The sequence below is a fragment of the Xenopus laevis genome, chromosome 4S, assembly GCF_017654675.1.
Source record: "Xenopus laevis strain J_2021 chromosome 4S, Xenopus_laevis_v10.1, whole genome shotgun sequence".
NCBI lineage: Eukaryota > Metazoa > Chordata > Amphibia > Anura > Pipidae > Xenopus > Xenopus laevis.
This window is the reverse complement of record NC_054378.1, coordinates 82,044,129-82,061,386: the sequence shown is the minus strand read 5'-3', so window position 1 is coordinate 82,061,386 and position 17,258 is coordinate 82,044,129. Positions and strand designations below refer to the sequence as shown.

Sequence of the window (17,258 nt, the reverse complement as noted above, 5' to 3'; positions counted from 1 at the left end):
CGGAAGAAGCGTGCACAGAGTTGTTATGAGCGAATTCTGCCCAAGGAAGAAGATCTGCCCAATCGTCCTGGCACAAAGATACATGGCAACGAAGAAATTGCTCCAAAGCTTGATTGACTCTCTCGGCAGCTCCATTAGATTGGGGGTGATAGGCAGAGGAAAATTGGAGAGAGATATGAAGTGCTTTGCATAACGATCTCCAAAATTTAGAAACGAATTGGGAGCCTCTGTCAGACACCACCTCAGCCGGGAATCCGTGAAGGCGAAAGATATGTTGGATGAATAATTTAGAGAGTTCTTGAGCAGAAGGTAGCTTTCGCAGGGGAATGAAATGGGCCATCTTGCTGAATCTGTCAATCACGACCCAGATAACTGTATGACCGAGGGAAACAGGCAAATCCACAATGAAATCCATCGCCAGATGAGTCCAATCCTGAATCGCAGAAACTTTAGCCGGATCCATCTTGAAGCCTTGTTGGGAAATAATGTACCCCAGAAAAGGAATGGAGGAAACTTCGAAGGAGCACTTTTCCAGCTTGGCAAACAGATTATTTCTTCTTAAGCGAGATAAAACTTCCCGTACCTGGATTCGATGCTCGGAAAGGTTTGAAGAAAAGATTAGAATGTCGTCTAGATATACGACCACACTTTTGCCAAGTAAGTCCCGAAAGACATCAACCAGCTCTTGAAAAACCGCAGGGGCGTTACACAGTCCAAAGGGCATCACGAGATACTGGTAGTGCCCATCATGAGTATTAAATGCGGTTTTCCATTCGTCTCCTTCTCTGATCCGAATAAGATTGTAGGCTCCACGGAGATCAAGCTTGGTGAAGATGCTGGCACCTTTGAGCTGATCAAATAACTCGGAAATGAGAGGGAGCGGGTAGCGGTTCTTTACTGTAATCTTGTTCAATCCGCGATAATCGATGCAGGGACGTAGACTGCCATCTTTTTTCTCAACGAAGAAGAAGCCCGCCCCAGCAGGAGAAGAAGATGGACGAATGAAGCCTCTAAGCAGATTTTCCTGGATGTACTCTTTCATCGCCGCGGTTTCTGAAGGAGATAGCGGGTAAGTACGTCCACGAGGAGGCATAGTACCAGGAAGAAGCTCGATAGGGCAATTATAGGGTCGATGAGGAGGCAGAACTTCATCAGATTTCTTGTTGAAGACATCGGAGAAATCTTGATAGGCAGGAGGAATTGAAGAATTTGGAACAACAGAGGATATCTTGACCAGGGACTGGGCCGGAAGACAGTTCTGTTGACAAAAGAAACTCCAACGAGAAATTTGAGTTGCGGACCAGTCAATGACTGGATTATGGGCGCGCAACCAAGGGAGTCCAAGGACCACTGGAGTCGAGGGGCATTCAATAAGCAAAAATGAAAGTCTTTTGGTATGCAGGGTGCCCACTTGGAACAATAATTCCTGCGAAGACTTGGAGATGAAGGCAGAAGAAAGAGGCCGGTCATCAATGGCAAGGACACGAAGAGGAACAGCCAGACTTTGGAGAGGAATAGAATGACGTTCAGCGAAGGCTTTATCCAAGAAGTTCCCAGCTGCGCCGGAATCAAGGAAAGCTTGCGTAGAGATGGTCTTGGAAGCCAAATGGAACTGTACAGGAAGAAGGAAACGATGAGCAGAGGTTTGGGGAAGTTGATCAATTCCGCCCAGGTAAGTTTCCCCAAACTTACCTAGGCGTTGGCCTTTCCCGACATTGCAGGGCACTCATGGGCAAAGTGGGATTTGCCCCCACAGTAAAAGCAGAGTCCAGCAGCCCTTCTCCTTAACTTTTCCTGTTCAGAAAGACGAGCACGACCAATCTGCATAGGTTCTTCAGAGGTGGGAGGAGAAGAAGCCGGAGCCGAGGAAGCAGGAGTAGAACTGGGAAGGATAGGTCTCTGGAAGCGGGGAGCCAGGGGAGGTTGAAACTTCCTCACACGTTCCTTTACGGCAAGGTGCTCTCTTTGGCGGGTGTCCACTTTGACTGCTAAGGCCACCAGATCCTCCCAATGGGTAGGCAATTCACGTGAGACCAAATCGTCCTTCAGGCGCATGGACAACCCGTTGTAGAAGGCAGCGTGATAACTGTCGTTGTTCCAATTAGTCTCGGCAACTAGAGTGCGGAATTCGATGGCGTATTCGGGCACCGAACGTGTTCCTTGGCGGATCTGGAATAAGCGGGAAGAGGCAGATGCAGACCGGCCAGGAGCATCAAACACAGTGCGTAGATCACGAATAAAGGCCTTCGAGTCATCGATCAGGGGATCTTTCTCCCACAGCGGTGATGCCCATTCCAGGGCTTTACCAGTCAAATGGGTAATGATGTATCCCACCTTGGCACGTTCCGAGACATACTGATGAGGTAACAGAGTGAACTGGATTTCACACTGATTGATGAACCCTCTACAAGCCTCAGAGTCACCACTGAAGAGCGAAGGTGCCGGAATCCGGGGTTCGGAGACGTGAAACGGCGCCACTGGAATAGTAGCTGAAGCAGAGGCAGGAACCTGAGCCGTAGGAGTGAGAGCCGACAACTTGTCCAGAATGGCCTCCAGGGCTTGGCCGAAGTGTGTCTGCTGAGCTTCATAGGCCTCCATGCGAGAGGCAATCCCACGAAAGGCTCTTCCGAAATCTGGTTGAGCAGCGGCCTCCTCAGATGGGTCCATGGCCCAAGTATAATGTAAGGGCCCGAAGGCGCAGTTGGAGTGCGGACCAAGGAGGAGGCAGGTAGTCACCGAGTTCGTGGTACAAAGGGATCAGGCAGGAGAATAGTCGAGGTACAGGCAAAGGGTTCAATCCAGGCAGCAAAGGGTCAATCCGAATAACAGGCAAGGTAGGTACACAAGAAATCAGTCAATAATATAACACCCAGGAATCACGAAGATGAACCTATACTTGGGCAACAACTGTAGTGTCCAAGGGGTTTAAATAGGCAAGGTTTGGCGCCAAGATTTGAACGCGATGACGTCATGACGCTGGTGTCAAGACGCTATCGCCATGACGCCGACGCACGTTCTGACGCCGGCGACCATTCCGTCGCCGGCGACCAATCGGTGGGCGAGAGGAAGCCGACGTCATCACACTGCGACCAGCAGGATCCACGTGGGGAAGGAAGGAGTCGCCATTTTGGACGCCGTCGCCATCTTGGACGCCGTCGCCATCTTGGAGGTAAGAAACTTCTGTTTCCATTACAGCTCCAAGCTGCAATGCATGATGTATCACTGTAGTATGTGGATTTTACATGGGTCCCTTTAGCAGTTAGTATTTTTTAAATACTGCCTTTGGTTTTCTGTCTACCAACGATTTCCTTTTTTAAAAATTCTTGTTGGTTTGATTAGCAATTAAAAGCATACTATATGCAGCATGTGCCTATACTGATCAGTAATGCACAATATAAATGTAACAACATGATGTTGTAGAATATCCCATCTTAATGTAATGCACTTTGCATATTGCATTGAGAACCCGTAGATGGTATTTTGCACTGCACTGTGAAATATGGTTTTCTGAGGGCAAAATAAAGTACTTGTCATGCAACAGCATTCAATTGCATGAGAATTTGTGGAATACTATGAAATCTGACCCCCACTGCTGTAAGCCAGCTGGTGTGTTTGTTCATGCATCTACATCCAACAGTTCATGGATTTCAATGATAAAAGTAAAAAGATTTGCAGACAACATTAGATTTTATCTTGTCCTAATGAAGACAAAGGGGCAAATTCACTAAGATTCGTAGTTGCGCCAGGCGTAACTTCGCCGCACTTCGCCACACTTCACCAGGCGTAGTTTCGCCAGCGCTTCGCAAATTCACTAAAATCCAAAGTTGCGCTCAGGGGTAGCGTAAGGTTGCGAAGTTGCGCTAGCGTTGATTCGCTAAGTAAAGTGAAGTTACGCTAGCGAAGGCTAATTTGCATACGGCGCGAAATTCAAATTTCAATGGAGGAATACGTATCAGCACTACAAGTGGCTAGAAAACCTTCAAATCAAATAAAAATTTTATTTTGCCCTACACATGTGCCCACTGTCTAGGTAAGTTGCCATGAGTCAGGAAATGTATGGGGGAAGGAGGGGAGCCCCAAAAAATTTTTCGATCTTTTTCAGCCTATCACCCATAATGTAGAAAACACGCCAGCGTTTTTTGGGACTTAGAAAAATTTTTGACTGTTTTTGAAACAATCCCTATCTACTCTATTGCGCTTCGCCAGGTCTGAGGTGGCGAAGGAAGTCTAGCGTAAAAGGTAGCGTTCAGTACACTGCGCGCGTTAGTGAATTTGCGTAGTTACGTCGCTAGCGAAACTTCGCCAGGGTAAGGGTGCGAAGTAACACTAGCGAAACTACGCCAGCGCTCTAAATAGAAACACTTAGCACTAAGAACAATATGTTCATATGAGTTCTATTATATGGAAAACTATAGGGCTAAACTCCACAAGCGCATCTGTAGGATGGTGTTGAATTGACAAAACACATTCCAACAACTCGGATATAGTCGCATGGGTCAATTGTCGCACACTAATGGGGCTGACAGAAAAATCTGATGCATAAACTGCATCTAAAACTTTCCATCTGACACAACTTTCGGATGCAATCATCTGACAAGATAATAAAGGATGGTGTCTAAAATACTTTTTTTTCGCATTGAAATGTATTGACTGTCGGTTGTAAACACACGAAGAAAAGACCCCATCCAACTTTATCTGATCCGACTTTACAATCTAGCCTAGAGGGATCAGATTTTGCAGCATCCTACAAAATCTTGTGCTGTTGTGTGTTGTTGCATGAAGGATCAGATAAAATCCAACCCACCAAATCTGCCAAAAAGCACTTGTTTTACCCATAATCTAGAAGTTCCAAAATATGGGAATGCCGTGTCCAAACTGAGCAAATCTTATAACTTTACTTCTCTCTGTAGTAATAAAACTTTACCTTTTACTTGTAGTATATAGTCATGTTAATCACACAACTATCCTATTGCTTTTCTTTTTGTGTTTGCATTGTTTAAACTAAGGTGATGACTATTGAAGTTAAATCCAAGTGGACTATGTGGATTATGGAAAGATATCTAAATTCTATAATCTAATATAAAAAAAACAACCCTTAGCTTTTCAGATAATTTTCTTATATATTATCAATCTTAGATTGCTGATTGGGCAGGACCTTCTTTACATTTTGTATCCGTTATAAGTGGTAGAGTGCTGTAGAATATATGCTGATGTTTATAAATAATAATAACCATGTTAAAAATTCTTTGATAATCAGATTTATTATTCAAAACCTACTATGAATAATTGAAAAAATATCCTCCATATTAAAGAAAGCAGAAGGATATTGTGAACAACTGTTTTTATTTGATTCTGAAACTGTTGGTTTTTTTGTTTTTATTTGTTTAGATTGGGAAAACCTGCAATATTTTAGTGGATTACACTTTTTATCATTTTTGTAATTTCATAACGTAAATAATAGTCAAATTAAGAGCTGTATTTTTCTTTCTGTGCTTTCATTAGACAATGTCCTAGCATATCTGTTTATTTTAATGTGGCCTATTTGTACAGGATCCAGAGCTGGTACGAAACATCTGCCGCTGGGTTAGACAAGCTGTCAAAATTCCATTCTTTGCAAAGCTGACCCCAAATGTCACAGATGTTGTGAAAATTGCAATGGCTGCACAAGAAGGTAAAAAAGAATGACATGCAAAACTAAATCTCAACTATACATAGTCCTTTGTGATAAATTCTAAATATGTTTTGTTTTTCTCCATGCTTACATTGAGGAAGATTTATCAAAGGTTGTAATAAAAATGTTTTGTTTTTTATCAACAATCAAAAAACTTTTGTTGTAATTAATTTAAAAAAAATCAATATCCTTTCTACTTTTCAAACATTTTATCCCTAGTAAAGAAAAATATGAAAAACTAAATAATTTTTCCCCCAGTGTGACAAACTTTCCATTTTGCGTAGCTGAAGACTGGCTTTGCAAGTGTTTGACCTGTTAGCACCTGCTCATAATGTTCATTAGAAAAAAAATAATGTATTCTTATACATGCTGTATATCACTGTTGATAAACAGATATGTACATATACTTGTTCAGACATAATGTACAGTATCCCATTGTCGATCATGTTTAAATTGTCACGCGTCAAAATTATTTTGACCCCCATTGACTTCAATGCGTTCAGCAAATTTTTTTGGCCCAGATTAGTCCATCACTATAAATAGGCTCCTAAGTGTGCCTGAGATGTAACTGCAAAGAAATTATTACCTGGAAATCAACAAGACCTGCAGAGTTAGTCTGATGTTTTTAACACTAATCCATTCCCAGCACAATAACCAAAGCGGTGTCCTTTTCTAGGTGAGCTCTCATCCATTATAAACAATTGAGAGAGGTCCTGAAGGGAGTGATTATAAAGCTGTGAATGATCACTGCACCTGGCAGTTCAGAGAACTAGAGTCATGTAGCCTCCATATGTAACCTTATTCAAAATAATGTTCTTTTGCTGTGTCACATCAGTCATTCTCTGTGTTGCATCAGTGGTATAAAGGTCAAATGTATTTTTAGTTACATACAAATATTAAGAAGTGATTGCACAGTGTAAGGTTGATACTGTATAATTATCTGTTTTTTTTTTTACCTGAGCCACAACTAAGAATTACAACACATTTCTATTGTTTCATATTCTTAATTATCACACCCTTTTCTGCTGTGGGAATAATAGAAAAAAGAGTTAATAATAGAAAATACATATAAATGAAATATCAACTTCACATAAAGTCTAATTCATAAATCATGCTTGCATAAGCACATTTTTTTAAAATAGTTTTTAAATAATAATAATTCACTTTTAGGCTGAACGCCTGCCAATAAGTGCATGATGGAGTAAATTTCAAGCAGCTATCTTACCCTTCATGCAGTTAGTAAGACACTGCACCAAAACTATGATTAGTGCATTGTTGCTCTAAGCCTTTTGTGTGCCTAGAGAGCAGAACTCAACAGTATACCTTCTTCAAAAGAACTGTCTTCCATCAAAAACATTCCTTAAAAGTAGACTTAAAAGTAGAAGAGTACACCTGGAATTCTGGAACTAAGCCATTCACATCACAATGATCCATATAGGTAGACAAATATTAACCAATAATAAAATAATGTGTGTAGGGTTCACAATTTATTAAAATAATAACAGGAATCATTGTATGCACAGGAACTCTACACACACACACAGTAGTGACTGCTAGTGTTGGATATCTTGGTGCCAACCGCAAAATCTCCCAAACAACAATAGGGTGCAGACAAATATTTGTAGAAAATTCATTGTATGGAGCTGATTTATGAAGGTTTTAATTTTTGTCACAATTCAAATTTTTTTGCACAAAAACGCACTAATTTAAATTATATTTTCACAAAGGTTATACAAGACTGACTGCAATTTTCTCAAGGAACAGTAGCACCAAAAAATTATAGGAATGACAATATAATGCACAGTTGGTCTGCACTGGTACAACTGGTGTGTTTGCTTCAGAAAAACTAATATAGTTTAATCAAACTTTAAAACACTTTCATTTTTGGGTGTTACTGCTCTTTTAATGAACATTAATGTACCCCCACACACTGGATTTTAGGTTTATCATTCCATTATTAAAGTGAAACAGCTATGAAATAAGTTTGTCTTTGACCCTTTGGATCTTTAATTTTTAGAGTGTGGTTTTTACCAAATCATGGTAAAATGTAATTGTATTGTAAGATATATTTATAAATTTACTGTGGGGGAAAAAAGCAATTTGCACATTATTTTCAAGCTTCTTATAGATATAGGTCATATTCAATGAAATGGTAGTAACTTTTTTATTGTTTTTCCCTATTGTTTGCTTGTATGTAAATTTTAAACAAGTGTATCCCAAGTATTCCAGTACATAATATTACACATATATTATGAGCTTGATTTAATTGGCCTTATTGATGTTGGAAGCATTTTTTTTTCTCTGTAGCATGCCATTCCTTTATGATTTGGCTCTTTAAAATGAAGAAAGAGGAAAAGAATGTACTGCATACCCATTAAAAAATGTTTTTTGATAATGTGTTTCTTACTGTATTTATCTGTGATTGAATGGTTAAAAAGAGGTCTGTTTTACAGGTGGTGCAGATGGAGCTACTGCAACCAATACAGTTTCGGGTCTGATGGGACTTAAAGCAGATGCAACACCTTGGCCTGCAGTTGGAAGCGGGAGTAGGACCGCATATGGTGGAGTGTCTGGTAGGTTGTGCCCTTTCTGCTCAGAACACTTCCTTAAAGTCTGTTGAAACCTCAGGGGGTGCATGTTAGATGCTTGGATGATATGTCACTTAAAAGCCTGAATTCTCAAAGCTCAATTTTGGTCAGTCTGTCTCTAATGATTGTGACAGATGGAAAATATAGAGTGTGAAGATTCTGATGTTGCCCTTTCACAGCAGTATGGTGCAAGAATAAGGTCACTGAGAATGGGACAGACTGTGACCTCCACCATTTAAAGATGTTTCTTCCTGATAAAATATCATTCTGTATTTTAAACAGCTATCGCAGAGTTTGTTGTAAGTGGGTAAAAAGTGTTTTTGTCATTATACCTTACTATTTTCATTTTTTAAATATTAATTTTCTAATTGTTAACGAGATATGATTCTCTTGAAAAACTGTTTGGTAAAAACAAGAATAAAAGAATCTTTCCACAAATATCAAAACAACCCTAATTACATAAACAAATATCCAATTATTGAAGCGAGAAAAAGTAACAAGGTTTGATGGCAAAACAGTTAAATTTTAAATATGAAATACCTTTGGTTAATCCATCTTCACTGTTTTACTCTTCTTCCTCGGACTTATAAAATATTAGGCATAACAATGTTAATATTTAATTATTCTGATTTGGTTAAGTGCTTGTTACATATGTAGCATTTGCTGTTCAATTACACTACTAGTTCTACTGTTTAGAATAAGGTATAGTAAAGGCAATAGTGTTAAATTGACACCAATGATACATTGCTACACTTGTGCACTTAACCAATGGCATTGTAATTTGGAATACTATGATTATATTGACTTTTCAGAAAGCAATTATGGAGACATACTGACATTGCTAAATGGTTTACATTTTAACAAAGTTCCAGTGACCATGGAAACCAATAGCTGATCAATTATATAAAGTACATATTTAGCACAGTAGCATAATTATTTAATATTAGTTACACAGTTCCATAGTTAAATTGGGTTGAAAAAAAGATCCAAAAGACCAAAGTCCATCAAGTTCAACCACTCCAAATGAAACCCAGCATCCTTACACACTCACACTGACCCCTCCATACACTCACATGAATTATACAGTATATACCCAAATCTATACTTAATGTAGATTTTAGTATCTCAATAGCCTTGGATATTATGGTTGTCCAAAAAATCATTCAAGCCCCTCTTAAAGGCATTAATAGAATCAGCCATCATAACATCATCTAACAGGACATTCCACAACTTCACTGCCCTCACTGTGAAAAACCACCGACAATGCTTAAAATGACATTTCTTTTCCTCTAGACTAGGGGTGGCCTCTGGTGCGGTGATCCTCTTTATGGGCAATAATGTCCTCTACTGTACTTGTAAAGCCCAAAACTGCACTGCATACTCCAGGTAAGACCTTACCAGGGACCTACAGTATAAAGAGGCAAAATTATGTTTTCATCCCTTGAGTTTACACCCTTTTTTATGCAAGACAGCTCTATTTTTGCTTTATGTACAGAATGACGCTCCCTGAAATTAGGCAACTTGTTACAAAACCCCCTAGATCCTTCTCAGTTAAGGAAACTCCCAACACACTGCTATTTAGTGTATGATTTGCATTTATATTATTTCTGCCAAAGTGTATAACCTTGCATTTATCAACATTCAACCTCATTTTCCAGTTTGCTGCCAAGTTTTCAATTTAGTCAAATCACTCTACAAAGTTGCAGCATTCTGCATGGAACCTATATTTCTACACAATTTAGTATCATCAGCAAAAATAGAAACGGTACTTTCAATGCCCACCTCCAGGTCATTAATAAACAAGTTCAAAGGACCAAGTACAGAGCCCTGCGGTACTCCACTTACAACACTAGTTCAATTAGAAACTGGTCCATTTACTAGCACTCTTTGTAATCTATCTTTTAGTCAGTTCTATATCCGGGTACAAATACTATGTTCCAGACCAACATTCCTTCATTTAACCAGTAACCTTCAGTGTGGCACTGTATCGAATGCTTTAGCAAAATCTAAGTAGATTACATTCACTGCAATTCCAGAATAATAATAGGTCCCTGCTCACCTTCTCATAAAAAGAAATTCAGTTAGTCTGGCAAGATCTATCACTCATAAAACCATGCTGGCACAAACTCCTTTAATACCCCTTCAAAAAGCTTTCCTACCATTGATGTTAGACTAACCAGCCTATATTTTTGAGTCTGAGAAGTGGATACCATGTTAGCAATTTGTCAATCTCTTAATTGAGTAAAGAGGTTTGGCAATCACAGTGCTAAGCTTGCTTAGTACCCTGGGATAAAAACCATCCGCTCCAGGACCTTTGTTTATCTTAACATATTCTAATCTCTTTTTTTGAATTTCCTCATTAGTTGTATTACTAGAATTACTGCTTTTAAGAAGGAAATCTTCATTAACTGGTTCCTCATTTGTGTAGACAAAAAAAAAACGTTCAAAATCTCTGCTTTTTCTCTGTTCTCATCAGCTGCCCCCCCACTGATATTAAGGGTTCCATCCCTTCCTGTTTCATTTTTTTTTTACTATTTACATATTTAAAAATTATTTTAGATTATTTTAACCCTTTTTCTTCTTAATTATAGCCTGTCGAATAACTTTTTTTTCATGCAATATTAGCCTCCTTATACCTGATAAATGTAGACATTCTCAGCTAACTTAAAAGCTTAACAAACATCTATTTTCTTACCACCTCAACACGTACACTTCCATTTAACAGCAAAGGTTTTGTTTTGCAACAATGGTCCTTGCTTACAAGGGGAATATACTGACGTATATTTATTAAGCAGCATTTTAAATACATTCTATTTTTGCTCTGTGTATAACCCTGTGAAAATAATTTACCACTTTATATGTTGCAGAGATGCCCTTATACTGGCAAAATTTGCAAGTCTAAAATTTTGTGTTTTTAGTTACTCCCTTATAAAGTTGTTTCAGCAACATAATCTCAGAGAAGACAATGTTATGATAACTATTCCCTAAATGCTCACCCACACAAATGCTATAGATGAGTTTGGTAATATTAATTATTAAAAGATCCAATAGCGAATCATTTCTAGTAGGTTCTTGAACAAACTGAAATAAGCTGAAATAAGCTGAAATAAAAAGTTGTCATTCAGCACATTTAAAAACCTGCTAGTTTTTAATGACTTGGCAACGCCATTACCCCAGTCAATGTCTGGATAATAATATAAAAATAACTTGACCTAGTTATGAAGCAACTTATTACTGAAGCTACTTACTATTTGTAAGCTGGGCTTCATTCTTGTCACTTATACAAGGTGGTTTATAGCATACACAAATGATAATTTTATTTGTAACAGTCCAGCCAAAATTTCTTCCTAGAATGATTCCACACCCTCCCGGTGCCATCAATGGTTATTCATTTGGAGCATGGCCATTTTTTTATTATTTATTCTTCTTTTGACTACAAAAAAAGTGGATTGGGAAAAGGTGTGTGCTTGATTGTCAGAAATTAGCCTTAAACAGGTAGATGATGAGACTTAAAACTACTATATATTCGGATATATGTCGTTTATGTTTGATAAGTTTTTTTGCAACTAGAAATTGGTCTGGACTTTATTTTTACTTTATGAAAATAACTGACTTCTAACGCTGCATTAACATACATTAATATGGTTTTTCATGTTCTCTAGCTCTCTGAATATTAGTTACATCCTGTTAATCATTATACATACATCTATTAGTACAGGTGTTGGATCCATTATCCGGAAACCCGTTATCCAGAAATCTCAGAATTACGGAATGGAACAAACAGAATTTGTCTCCCATAGACTCCATTTTATCCAAATAATCCAAATTATTTCTTTTTTCTCTGTAATAATAAAACAGTACCTTCTAAGATACAATTAATCGTTATTGAAACGAAAACCAGTCCATTGGGTTTATTTAATTTTTAAATAATTTCTAGTAGAGTTTAGGTATGAAGATCCAAATTACAGAAAACCCCAGGTCCCGAGCATTCTGGATAACAGTTCCTATACCTGTACATCTTTTTGATAACTCCTAGACTAGCTGTAGAAACTCTGCTGAACTATATACTTTACTGGGACATATTTCTCTTAAATTTGACTTTAGCTACTTTTCTTTCACTTTTTGAGGTTGTATTTTGGGAGTTGAGTCAGAATTAATAAATACTCGTTATTTTTTTTAGAACTGTGTGAGGGAGATTATATGGCATCTCCCTCCAGCCCACATTTCCTTATGAAACATGGCATTATTCTCCAACATTAAGCTGTCCATCTGCACTTTCAGCTTTTCAAATAATGCCTTGCAGACATTTTGATAGGAAAGTAGATAATCAGATTATTACATTCTGTTGGTAGAGCAAATTTCACAATTTACACAGTACTGAACAAATGTCTGTATTGCATCTGTATACACTGGACCATCCAACCATTTATATCTGTCAGTTTCTGGTGATGTTTTTTCAAACATAACTAAATAAATTAAAAGGGTTCACCTATTTGGAGTAAATACATTTTCACCTATATGATTCTTTACCATGAGGACTGCAAGGCTGTGGATGGAATGCTGTGCCTGGTGAGGTTTAATGCTTGGGACCTGGGGTTTCCAGATATGGGTTCTTTCTGTAATCTGGAAGTCTATGCCTTAAGTCTACCAATAAATCATTTAAATATTAATTAAAACAATAAGGATTAATTATATTTTAGTTTGGATCAATTACAAAGGCACTGTTTTATTATTACAGAGAAAAATATTATTATCAATTGTTTAATTAAAATTAATTAATTGAGAGCTTTCTAGATAACATGTTTACATATAATGGAATACATTTTATATATATATATGTGTGTATTTTAAAAAACAGGGAGCTTTATTGGAAGCAAACTGTGTATGACTCCTTACTAACAAAGGTCTGGGGGGGGACCAAAACATTGAGTAAAATTTGGATAACTTATTTAACAAATTATATGATTACCATTCTTTTACCTTGTTTGCTATTCTGCTTGGACAGCCAGCTAAAGGAACTATGTATGGTGTGCTAATATGGGTGAGGGATGCTAAGAGAGACACTGAGGAGTATGATATTATATGATGGACAGTTGTCTTTTTTCCAGTCCAAATCAGCAATGTAACTATGTAACACAGGCCACAATAATGTGAAATGATTGTGAAGATACATTCTGATTATTATGACTTATCTTTCTTTGCAGCACCTAAAGCCTGACATTCAACTCACTGCCTGATTGATAGGGTCAGTGCCACTAGCAGCAGGAAAGCAATGCAAATGCCAAAATGTACATTTTAAGGATAAAATTAGTATAATTTTTACAAGGAAAAAAATAAAGATCAGTTGCAAAAATGTGTAGAATAGTATTGCCTTCATTAAACCCCTCAAGGTCAAACTTAACAGATGTAATTTCACACTTACGTTGCTTAGATCCTTTCTTAGATTCCTAAACACAGCAAAAAAAATCTAAATCCCTAACAAAAAAAAATCATTTTAGGTAGAGTGCTGAAAGGTCTGGTGGATGCACTTTTCTTTTGCTCAGTTCCTAATTAATACACAAATCATTGCATAGCATTTTATTACAAAATTGAGTAATAATAATCTAAACAAATTACATGGCAGTGTTTCTATTTTTCTGAAGATATTATAAATCAAGCAACAATTGTACAGTTCTGTTCATGTTTACAATCAATAAGAAATTACATTTTAGCTTTGTTCAAATATTTTATTTTGGGTGCATTTTTCAAAACTTTCCTCATACACAAATCATTGAAAAGTACATAATTACCTATAAAATGGTTCAATACATCATGGCACTAGTGTCATCTGTTTTTGATGCATGAAAGATCAGAACCCTAATAATACGTTTTTGACAGTCAGTTAATTGTCCAAAATGTGTCAGTACTGTTCCTAAATGCTTCGTAGTAACAAAGACAGAAGGAAAATGCCAATTCCTGAGTCTGAGGAAGATCCCTTCTAAGCTTGACACTTTAGCAGAATAGCATTTTATGAGATGCATAATTTTTCATCAGGGACCCAGCTGCATTTTTCATAGAGGTTTCCTCCTCCTTAAGTGACAAGACAAGGTCAAAGGTGTATTACTTAATTCAAGGTGATGTCACATGTAATGCCATTAAAACTACTTACATTTATCATGCCTTGGGTAGCTTTAGCCTTATGCACAATGTGCTAAAAACACTATGATTAAAACAGATACATTGACTGCCCCTTGATTTTTTTAACAAAAACCATCAAGCCAATGTTATTTTAGAAGCATTTTAGAAACATTTGATTTTCTGACAAATTGTAATACATAGCTTGGAGCTATGGTGTTCGCTTTGTTGCCTTATGGCTATGGCTTGATCTGAAAAATATCTGTTTGCAACCTGCAAATGTGAATTGGCAAAGACATTTTAGGATATATATAACCTCATATAAGGCATTGATGATATTTTGTATATTGTTGTATTCATTTTATAGCAGAAGCCATCCTTTAACTGTCATTTTGCTGATGACTATGTGACTATGTAAATAGATTAATTCAGCAAGAGAAAGGAATTTCCGTTTTATATAGTACAGTTATGTGAGCTGCTATCCAGGATGCTCACTAGAAGTTTACTAAAAAAAAACAAAAAAACTATTTAAATATCGATTAAACCAAATAGAATTGTTTTGTCCCTAATAAGATTGAATAATATCTTAGTTTAGATCAAATAGATGGCAGTGTTTTATAATTAAAGAATAACACTTTTGAATAATTTGATTAACATGGAGTCTATGGGCGATGCCCTACCCCTATTCGTAGTGTTCAGGATAATGGGTTTCTGGAGAACGTATCCCATACCTGTATTATATCTATTAGAAGAGATCATTGATTTCTGCACATAGGACCTGGAATTTGTTTTTTTGTATTTTTCTCATTCACTGGACAAGTTTGTCTATGTAATGTTCCATCGGAATAACTAATCCCAATTTTCACTGAAGAGAAAAATGGAACCAACTGAATGATGACTGCACTTGTGTTTACACCAACCATTGTGTAGCAAACACAAAACAATATCTCACGTTACTTGTATGCACTGATCGAATTTTGCAGAAACTAGCTTTTGAACAATTTATTCCTTTATAAATGTATGTTTGTAAATGTATGATTCAACACTGGTACCATATAGTGATGGACAAATACATTTGGCAAGCACAAATTCGCTACAATATTCTGTTTTGCCGCCAGCAATTAAATTTGCACAACTGCTATCAAAATTTGTCGGCAACAAATCCGCTGCAACAAAGAAAAATTGTTGCATGCATAAAATGTTTGCACATCAAAATTATTCATATTTTGACTTTAATTCATTTGGACAAAATATACGCACGTATAAAAATTGTTGCGCGTAAAAATTATTTTGATGCCTGTTGACTTCAATGCGCTTTGCAAATATTTCGCCATTTCACAAACTTTTCGGTGAAGCAAAACGGCACAGATTCACCCATCACTAGTACCATAAGATGTTAAATATATTGGAACAGCTTACATCTTTTTTTTGTGTGTTACTGTACTGTAGTATAGTATATCAGATTAATTAGGCAGGATTTACTCAGAGCTGAATTCTCAGTACTGTCAAGATTTCAATTTTATGTTAAATATTTTTTAAAGGCCAGACGCTTAAATCTCTGGGGCTGTACCAAGCAGTGAGCTGTGAATTTAACCATAGGCTAACTGTTAATGATAAGGAAACGAGCCCAGGTTGAAGCTGTGTAATACAGTTATTGGATTAGGCCATCAATCACTTTATTCCCAAAGGAACAGGCAAAAGAGACAAACCAGTGAAAAGGGAAATTAGGTAAGGGAGGCCTGACTGGAATATGATTCTCTACTATCCTTATCATTTAGATGGTTTGCATTTCACATACATCATAATGAGATGTCAAGGATGCTATGTCTTTAGAGTAGAATTACATTTGCATAGTCTAGAAATATTGTAAAAAAAACATTCATTGACCAGAACCATCCCTCACACATAGTTATAAATGGCATATATATTATAGTCTTCGAATGCTTTATGCATTAAGTCAGCTGTTTATACATATATTAGCAACATGACCATTAATTACCATACTAATGACTTAAGTTGAATTGAACCTCATGGGCATACTGTATAATATCTAAAGGTTGCTGAGCTCTATAGATAATAATCATTGTTATTATTAACAATTTTCTTGTTTGTGCAACGTAAAACTGCTCTGATTTATTTCATATGTCACCAGTGAGTTGTGTTTGTAGTATCATTTGTCTGGCAACTTCTCAAATGTATTGACAAAAAATTAATCGCATCAAGGGCACTGCAGTGGTTAATTTCTCTGCAGTAATAGTGGGTTTGATTCTAGTCCGGGTACTATTCACTTGGTGTTTGTATGTTCTTCCCATGTCTGAATGGATTTCCTCCTGTAATCCAGAAAAATAAAGGAATGTAATTGGCTCCGGATAAAATGTGCTTCTGTGTGTAAATGCATTATATACACAATAATTGTAAGCTCCTCTATGGGCAGCAATTTATGCGATTGATGTTTATTTTCTGTAAAGTGATATATAACTAAAGGATAAGGCCTATTCAATTTTTTTTACAGTTTATAGATTTTTATTCAAATACATTTCTATTTTTCGAAACCTTTCTCTCATAAATATGTATTAAAAAACCCTACTGCACACATTTTAGTGTTTTTTTGTATAGACAACAGATATCTGCAAAGACCCTAGCCAATAACAGCAAAAACAAAAATATACTGTAATTATTAATTTTAGTTTTGATGTTATTAATTATTTACAACAATATATCAAGACCTGTCCCAGTTAATCATAATGTGTTTAACTTCACACCATTCCCGTCTGTGGAGGGGTAGTGTTCACTGCTTTTTCAGCAATGATGTGTCCCCTTCCCCCAATAGATATCTCAAAAGGATTTGGACTGCTCCACACTGGAACAATTCAATCCAGTACAAA

At 36.9% G+C, this 17,258-nt stretch overlaps 1 pseudogene; it reads left to right on the top strand.

Moving 5' to 3' along the window:
• The window catches only part of LOC108714999, a 366,710-nt pseudogene that overhangs the window by 249,824 nt on the left and 99,628 nt on the right, over positions 1-17,258 (top strand).